We start from the raw sequence: 9375 nt of genomic DNA, 5'->3' as shown, positions 1-9375 counted from the left end.
ATATGCATTTTGTCTCTCCTAAATACAACGTGAAGTCTATCCAATCTTCACATTCCACATAAATAAACATTTATTAGTTAGTCACCTACATGGCCCAGTGGATAGAGTGCTAGGCCTGTAGTAAAGAAGACCTAAGTTCAAATATAATCTCAGGTAGTTACAAGTTGTGTGACACTGGGCAAGTAACTTAACCTCTGTTTGCTCAGTTTCCTCAACAATAAAATAGGGATATTAATAGAATCTACCTGCTGAGGTTGACGTAAAAATCAAGTGTGATATATCTCATTTATCACAGTGTCTGGCACATAGTAGATGCAATATAAATGTTAATAGTAGCAGTGGTGGTGGTAGTAGTATTTGTTGTTGTGATTATAGCTGTTGGGATAGTAGTCATTGTAGTAGTCACAGTCATTGTGCACAGAACACTCTACTAGCTTCTGGATATCATATCAGATATAAATAAGATTCTCTATTTCTCCTCATAGAATTTACTATCAAATAAGTTGACAAGAGACACAGATAAGTATAATGCACAACAATGTATCATACATGAATTATCTAAGGTCATTCTCTAGTTATAAAACAAAGTCCCATATGAGGTCAGGAGATCATAATATCATGGGAGATCAGTGAGATTTTAAAGGATTAGTAGCAATTCAGCCGATAAATAGCAAAAGAAAGGTGTTGAACAAAGTAAAACAGGTAAGAGAACTCAGAACACATCTGGAGATGGGGGAACCCAGTTTGACTGAGAAGAGAGATGCTATTAAGAAGTATAATACAAGATAAATCTAGAAAATTAGAATTGTACCAGATTGGGAAGAATTTTGAATGTCAGATGTAGGATTCTGAAGTTTCACCTAATGAGTAACATTACATCCATTTTTAGAGAATTTTACTCTAGTGATAAGACAAAGGATAGATTGGTGACAGGGTAAGGGAAAATAGATGTAAGTAAGAAAAATAGTGTTGACTGGACAGGGAACTACAGATCCAGACTAATAGCAACAGTACACCATTATCATTGACGTAAGAATATAAACTATATGTTTTCTGGGCAATTTTACTAGATATGGATAAACAAAGGTTATCAGTTCCATAGTATCAAACAGAGACAAAGCTCATGTTCATTTCAATTAAATTAGTCAATCAACAAGAATTTAGTTAAATCTTAACACTGTACTAGGCACTAGAGATACAAAACATACATGAAAGTCACTGCTCAAGGTGCTTGCATTCTGCACTGGGAGACAACACATATACAAAAGAGTATATATAAAAATATTCACAAGTTATACTATTTAAGGGGAAGTACTGCTAATGTTACACCCAAACTGAAGCCCACCATTAATCCCCTTTAAGCCCTCTATTAATCTCCTTTGCATTTTTTGTCTCTGCCCTACACCCTGAAATGGCTTGAAACAGCTTAAGGCTTAGTCTGGGTAGATTGCCCAAGGCTAGTCCCCTGATCCCACCCCTCTCTATGATTCAGCATTCTGTATATTCTCTCTACATCAGCATTAAGTGAAAGGATCAGTTGCTAGGGTAAGGCATAAGTTTATTTTAAGGAGAAACCCCCAAGTTACCAAATAGCCCCACACCCTGGGTTATGGGACAGCTATTCTGCTGACCAGGCTAGGTCCCTTCACTCAGACCATAGCTGATGAAATAGGGGTTACTTTCTGGGAAATTCCACCCTGAGCCCTCCACCCAGTAATAGGAAACCCATCATGACCTAAGAGGGCCACTCATTCTAGGAAGCTGACCACCCTGTGTCACAGGATGGTCCCACCCCTGAATCTCACCATATTCCCAATTAGCTCTGAGTTGATAAATTCAACCAATGACTGATCTTTGCTTCTGTAAGTCATTGCTTCTGCTACCGACTCTCCCTAATTGTGTAATTGTGGTTTTTGTCTTTATAAGCCTGCAAGTCCCTCAGTTCAGGACTGCCTGATTTGAGTGTATACTCCAGGTAGTCATGCACTCAATCAGTAAATCCACACCTAAATTTACCTTGAACCCAGGTCTCATCTCGCTGTTAGTTTCTACACAACATTTTGGAGGCCCCAGCGAGATTGGGGTTCTAGCCCCCTTTGAGACTTGGGCTTGACTAGGCTTTCAGCCTCGGCCGGTAGGAGTCTCCACTGTTCTGCTCACCAGGCGGGCCAGCCCTGGATTTCCAGGCCTCTGGGGTCCAGAGCTGGCCAGAGCCTGACAACCTGATGCTGATTTGCCTTCATTCGGCCACTGGGATCTGAAAGTCCTCCGGAGGTGAATGTGAATGTTTGTGAGTGAGTTTGAGTGTTTGGGTGTGACTGTGGGTGTGAATGTTGTGATCACAATCTGTGTTTTGTCTGTTGTAAGGCCCAGACCCTTTGGCAGTACCCCGAGTAATCGGGCACAACTCCTCTGGGACCTCAGGGGTAAGTCCAGTGGCCTGAGCTAAGTGTTTGTGAGTCTCTTTGAGTAGAGGTTGCAGAAGCTATTTTCTTCAGATAAGTGCCCTATGGCAGTTAGGGGCAGGACCTCACAAGCATAGTGTTTGACCATTGGGTGCAACTCCTCCAACGCTAGGGTGAGAGTCTAGTGCCCGGGCTGAGGGGAAGCAAGGGAAGGGACCACCAATGACTTCATCAGTTTCTGGGATTGGTAACACCGGACATTGGACTTTCCAGGAAGGTGGCATAGACAGGAGGCTATGCCAGGGGGTCTGAAAGTGGTTTGTATTCCAGGTAAGTGCCAGTTGTGTAAGTAGCCTGGTTTCCAGAATCTGCTCCACAATCTGCAAGTGGTTCTGAACCCACCCATTTCGGTCAATAAAGGGGGATCAATAAAGTCCTAATATAGCATGTGGTGTTTGAGCTAAGTTTAAAGATGACTTAGGATTCAAAAAGGTGGAAATAAGGAGCAAGTGTGTTTCAGGCATGTGGGGGAAATGTTGGCCATCCTCTATGCAAAGGCCCAAAAAAGGTAGGTTGTTGGACCCACCTGAGGCTTATTTAATGAGCAGGAAATTTCTTTTACTTACTGATTGGCCTCACACACATATGCATGTATGTATATATAAACACACATATACACACACATATAAAATCAAATACCTAGTTGATAAAATATTTTTGTCTTCATAACTGCTGTTTCATTTTTAAAAAATTCTTTTAAAATGTATTTTTAGAAATGTATTACTCATTTATTTTTAACATTCTTTTTTTCTTTAAGTTTGGAGTTCTAAATTCTCCCCTTCCTTCCCACCTTCTTCCCCACCCAGTAAGAAGGCAAGTAATATAACATCAATAATATATGTGAAGACATGCAAATCATGTTTTTATATTAGCCATATTTTTTAAAAAAGCAAGAAAAATAAAATGAGAAAAGTGTACCTTAATTATCACTCAGAAAAACCAAGAATCACCTACCCAGCAAAACTTAGTATCATGCTCCAAGGCAAAATATGGATTTTCAATAAAACCTTTCAAGTTTTCTCAATGAAAAGACCAGAGCTGAATAGAAAATTTGACTTTCAAACACAAGAATCAAGAGAAGCATGAAAAGGTAAACAAGAAAGAGAAATCACAAAGGACTTACTAAAGTTGAACTTTAATGTTTACATTCCTACATGGAAAGATGATGTGTATGATTCATGAGACCTCAGTATTAGGGTAGCTGAAGGGAATATACATACATACATATGTATATACATATACATATACATATATATATGTGTGTGTATGTGTGTGTATATATATAGATAGATAGATAGATATAGATATATGTATACACACAGAGGGCACAGGGTGAGTTGAACATGAAGGGATGATATTTAAAAAAAATAAAATCAAATTAATGGATGAGAGAGGAATATATTGGGAGAGGGAGAAAGGGAGAGATAGAATGGGGTAAATTTTCTCGCATAAAAGTGGCAAGAAAAATCAGTTCTGTTGGGAGGGAAGAGTGGACAGGTTAGGGGGAATAAGTGAATCTTGCTGTCATCAGATTTGACCTGAGGAGGGAATAACATACCCACTCAATTGAGTATCTTACCCTGCAGGAAAGAAGGAGGAAGAAGATTAGAAAGCGGGGATGATAGAAGGGAGGGCAGATGGGGGAGGAGGTAATCAAAAGCAAACACTTTTGAAAAGGGACAGGGTCAAGGGAGAAAATTCGATAAAGGGAGATAGGATAGGAAGGAGCAAAATGTAGTTAGTCTTTCGCAACATGAGTATTGTGGAAGGGCTTTGTATAATGATACACATGTGGCCTATGTTGAATTGCTTGCCTTCTTAGGGAGGGTGGGTGGGGAGGGAAGAGGGGAGAGAATTTGGAACTTAAAGTTTTAAAAGAAAATGTTCAAAAAAAAGTTTTTGCATGCAACTAGGAAATAAGATATACACTCAATGGAGCATAAACATCTATCTTGCCCTACAAGAAAGTAAGGGGAAAGGGAATGGGGGGGGGAGTGGGGTGACAGAAGGGAGGGCTGACTGTGGAACAGGGCAATCAGAATTTATGCCATCTTGGAGTGGGGGGTGGGTGTAGAAATGGGGAGAAATTTGTAATTCAAACTCTTGTGAAAATTAATGCTAAAAACTAAAAATATTAAATAAATAAATAATGATTTTTTAAAATAAAGACCTATATGAAGTGATGCAAAGTAAAGTGAGAAGAATGGAGAGATCATTGTACACAGTAACCACAAGGTTGTAATGATTATCAACTATGAAAGACTTGAGTACTCTGATGAATATGATGATTCAAGACAATTCCAAAGGACTCATGAAGAAAAAAATGCTATCTACCTCCAGAGAGAGGACTGTTGAACTCTGGGTACAAACTGAAGTATAATTTCCTCACATTTGTTTTGCATTTGGCTAATGCGGAAATGTTTTGCATTATTTTAATGCATAATTGATATATTATTTGCCTTCTCAGTGGGAGGGAGAAAGATAATCTGGAACTCAAAATTTAAAGAGAAAACAATGTTAAAAATAAATAATTCTTTATTATTAAGTGGTGCTTGGGGAAAAAAAATTCATTCAGAGTTCTTCAGTTCTCTCTGTGGATGTGAATACCATGTTTACATCACAAGTCCTTTGGAATTGTCTTGGATCACTGTATTGATCAGTGTAGCCAAGTCTTTCACTTGATTATCATTACAAAATTGCTCTTACTGTGCAGAATGATCTTATTCTTCTCATTTCATTTTGTATCAGTTCATTTTGGTCTTGCCATTTTTTTTTTGTTTTTGTTTTTCCAAAATCACTCTCCTTATAATTTTATGTAATACGGTAGTATTAGATAACAACCATATGGTGCGTCTTCTTTAGTCATTCCATACTTCATTTGTATTCCTTTGATTTGGATTATTTGCCTCCACAAAAAGAACTGCTCTAAATGTTTTTGTACATATGGGCCATATTCCTTTTTTTGATCTTTCTTTACTTTCCTCTTTCCCCTCCTATTTCCTTTAGTTTAAGGTAGATTTCTATATCCAAGTGAATGCTCATGTTATTCCCTCTTTGATCCAAATCCGTTGAAAGCAAGGTTCAAACAATGCCCAATTCCCTCCCTTCTTTCCCTGTACTGTGATAGATGTTTGTGCCTCTTCATGTGATGTAATTTAGCCTTTTCTGCCTTTTCCTTTCCTCTTCACCCAGTATAATCTCTTTTCTCACCTTTTAATTTTTTTTATCATCACATCAAAGTCAGCTTATACCCACCTCTTCCCAAGTAGGGATATAACAGTTTAACCTTATTGAATAACATGCTTGTTTATTTTTCTTTCCTCTTTTCATTGTTATGCTTCTATTGAGTCTTGTATTTGAAGATTGAATTTTCTGTTCATCTCTGGTTTTTTCAACAGGAAAATTGGAAAGTCTCCCATTTTGTTGAATGTCCATCTCCTCCCTGAAATAGTATGCCCAATTTTGCTAGTTAGTTGACTCTTGTTTGTAATCCAAGCTCCTTTGCCTTCCTGAACATCATATTCCATGCCCTCTGGTTAGGCCCTTCATAGCCCTAACTGTGGTTCCACAATATTTATATTCTTTCTGGCTGCTTGCACTATTTTATCCTTGACCTGATAATTTTGGGATTTGATTATAATATTCCTTGGTGTTTTCATTTTAGGATCTCTTTCAGTAGGTGATTGGTGGATTTTTTAAATGACTATTTTACCCTCTGGTTCTAGGACCTAAGGGTAGTTTTCTTTTATAATTTCTTGAAAGGTGCTAGCTAGACTCTCTTTTTTTATTATGGCTTTCAGCTAGACCAATAATTCTTAAGTTACCTCTCCTCGATTTATTTTCCAAGTCAATTATTTTTCCAATGAAGTATTTTACATTTTCTTCTATTTTTTTAATTCTTTTGATTTTGTTTAACTAATTCTTGATGTCTCATACTGTCATTAGCTTCCACTTGCCCAGTTCTAATTTTTAATGAATTGCTTTCTTCGGTTACCTGTTGTACCTCTTTTTCCATTTGGCCAATTCTACTTTTAAGGAATTGTTTTCTTCCATCACTTTTCATCCTTCCTTTTCCAAGCTGCTGACTCTCTCTTGCATATATCTCATTTTCATCCCAATTTTTCTTCCATCTCTGTTATTTGACTTTAACAATCCTTCTTGAGTTCTTCCAAGAAAGCTTCTGGGGCTTGAAACCAAGTCATATTCTCCTTTGAGATTTCGGATGTAGGTATAGTGACAATGTTGTCCTCTTCTCAGCTTGTGTTTTGAGGTTCCCTGTACCCGTAGAACTAATCTATGGTCAGTGTTCATTTTTGCTTTTGACTCATCTTGTTTGCTTATTTCCTGGCTTTTAAAGCTGAGCTCTTCTGCTAGAGCACAGGGGGCACTGTCTCAATCTTCTTGTGCAAGGGATCAGGGGCCTGTTAACTGGATTTGCTTGCTGGGGTCTCAGGTGCTGGCATCTGGAGTCTGTATGGGTCTGGCAGCTTACCTGGTGATGAGCTGAGGTCATATTGGTGGTATCCAGCATGTGCTGAGGCCTAGTGGAATTTTTCTGCACTCCCCTGGGGCTAGCCTGAAGCACATGGAGGTCTGGCCACTGTAAGACACCTGTGCACCCTGGACTACACTGAAACCCATTGAGGTACAGCCACTGGATGATGCCTGCCCACCTGAGGCTTTGCTGAAACCAGTGGAGGTCTGGCCACCAGAGGACATCTACTCTCCTGGGGTTGTACTGAAGCATGTGGAGGTCCAAAGCAGACAGAAAGATGTCTGCCTACCCTGGGATCCATTGGACCATGTAATGGCTCCCCAAGCTGGGGTCTGCTGGTTCCCCTGGTCATGTTAAAGCATATGAGGAATCCATTTGCCAGTTTCATTTGCCTGCTCCACCACCCTGGGGCTCAGAATCTCCCACTGGTTTGCTGAGGTGGGGTTTGTTACTGGCTTGCTGGGATACTCCCTGTCCTAGAATGCGTTCCCTTTTTACCTGGGAGAGATTGACCTTTCTTGCCAATCCTTTAAGTTTCCATGGCTAAAAGACTGCTCCAACATCCTGTCTTTTCACTGGCTTTTCTGTTCCATTATTTTTCTTGGAGCTCTATTTTCTGTTTGCTTGCTTTTTAAAAATTTTTCAGAGGTCAATATGAGGGATTGACAGTGATTTTCTGCTTACTCTGCCATTTTGGCTCCCAGAAGTCTAGGCAATTTTTTGAGGCTTCTCTTAGAAATATTTTGGAGTGATTCTGTCCTTTTGTGTTTTGAGTACCTCTATCACCATAATAACTTTTATGGTATGATTCTTCTTTTTGTTTTTGTCAATAATGATTTTTTTTGTCCATTATTTCATCTTACTTCATGAATTCGGACTTTATGTTATGGCAAGATTTTGAGTATTTCTCAATGGAAAGTTTGTTATTTTCTTGGATCTGCTTTTTGGTTTATTGAATGTTATATGATCCCAGAATCTCAGGGACAGCTTAGAGTGGGAATATAAAAGTTTTCCCAAAGTGGCCTAATCCAAGGCCAGTCTGTTGGTTGTCCTCATAGTCAGAACTCTGTAAGTTTCTTGGTTGAGTTTGGTTCTACTCAACAGTAGACTGCTTCCAATCTCAACCACTTCTGGGTAGCTGGGAATCCCTCCTTGTTCAGAGTGAGGGAATTGTAGGCTCCCTTTGCTCTGAAATTCCAGTTATGGCTATTTTTCTGCTTATTCTATACTGGGCTATAAGTTGGACATGAAACAGTGCTCCACTCATGGGGTCACAAGCACATACTTGCTGCTTCCTTCCTGAATTGTTACTTGCTCATTATCCTGCCTAGGGTCTGTGATCACTATTTGCCCATTATCAGTGGTCCTGGATACAAAAACTCTTCTCTGTCTCCCCTAAATTTAATATCTAGAACTGCATAGTGACCTAAAAGAAGCTATAATTGGAAACTGTTTCATATTCTACACAAGGTCATTGTGCTGTCAGTAGTCTGTGACTTTATCTTACTGAGAAACACAGTATCAAACTTCTATCTTTCCTTGAGTAATGGAATATTCCATATGGGCCTTTGCTCCTGGCCAGAAGCTGTCCATGGTGTCCACAGAACTCTCCATCTGCCATGTGTCAACTCAGAAGATTTTCTTGAATTTGTTTATCAGGATTTGGTCTAATGGGTTCTATCTTTTTAAAGGAGTTTTTTTTTTCTTTCTAGCTACTTGTCATGTAGTTTCCTTCCCTTTAGTTTTACTAGGTGATGCAGCTTTATGTATAATCTAGGTATGACAAATTATTGGATCTTCTGATTCACAAGTACACAATGATACTTCGATTTCATGAGAGTGGGGAATATCCAGTATTTATCACTGTTGCTGGTTGTTGCTGTTGTTGTTATCATCATCATTATTATTACCTAAACAAATTAACATTTAGGACACAAAGAAAGATTGTAGAATCATTGATTGTGGGAAAAAAATGGATGATAGAAACTCTCAGATCCTGACCCCTTTATTTTATAGATGAGGAAGCTGAGGAACACAAAAAATAAATGTCTTGCCCAGAGTTTCTCCCCTAGCAAATGTCTGAGGTAGGATTTTTTCTTCTCTTCGAACTCCAAGTCCAGTGCCATATAGATTATAAGTTGTGTTAGACCAATTGGTGAAAGTATAGAGAGTTTGGAAAGCACCAAAATAGGGTACAGTTTAACCACAACATGAGGCGTAAATAATATTTTCTTTTTTTAATGTGTCAAAAATATTGAAGGGAATTAAGGTAAGATTGTGGTAGCCATCACTTTGGAGGATGGGATTTTTTGAATTACCTCTCCCCATAACTTTCCAGACTGTGCTCTTATGAGTGTTAGAGACCAAATTAGAGAGATTTGCCAGTGACAAGTTCTTGAGGCTGGGAATCTGTGG

This window comes from Trichosurus vulpecula, chromosome 8, assembly GCF_011100635.1.
Source record: "Trichosurus vulpecula isolate mTriVul1 chromosome 8, mTriVul1.pri, whole genome shotgun sequence".
Taxonomy (NCBI): domain Eukaryota; kingdom Metazoa; phylum Chordata; class Mammalia; order Diprotodontia; family Phalangeridae; genus Trichosurus; species Trichosurus vulpecula.
The sequence above is the reverse complement of the archived record's forward strand: the minus strand, read 5'-3'. Positions refer to the sequence as shown.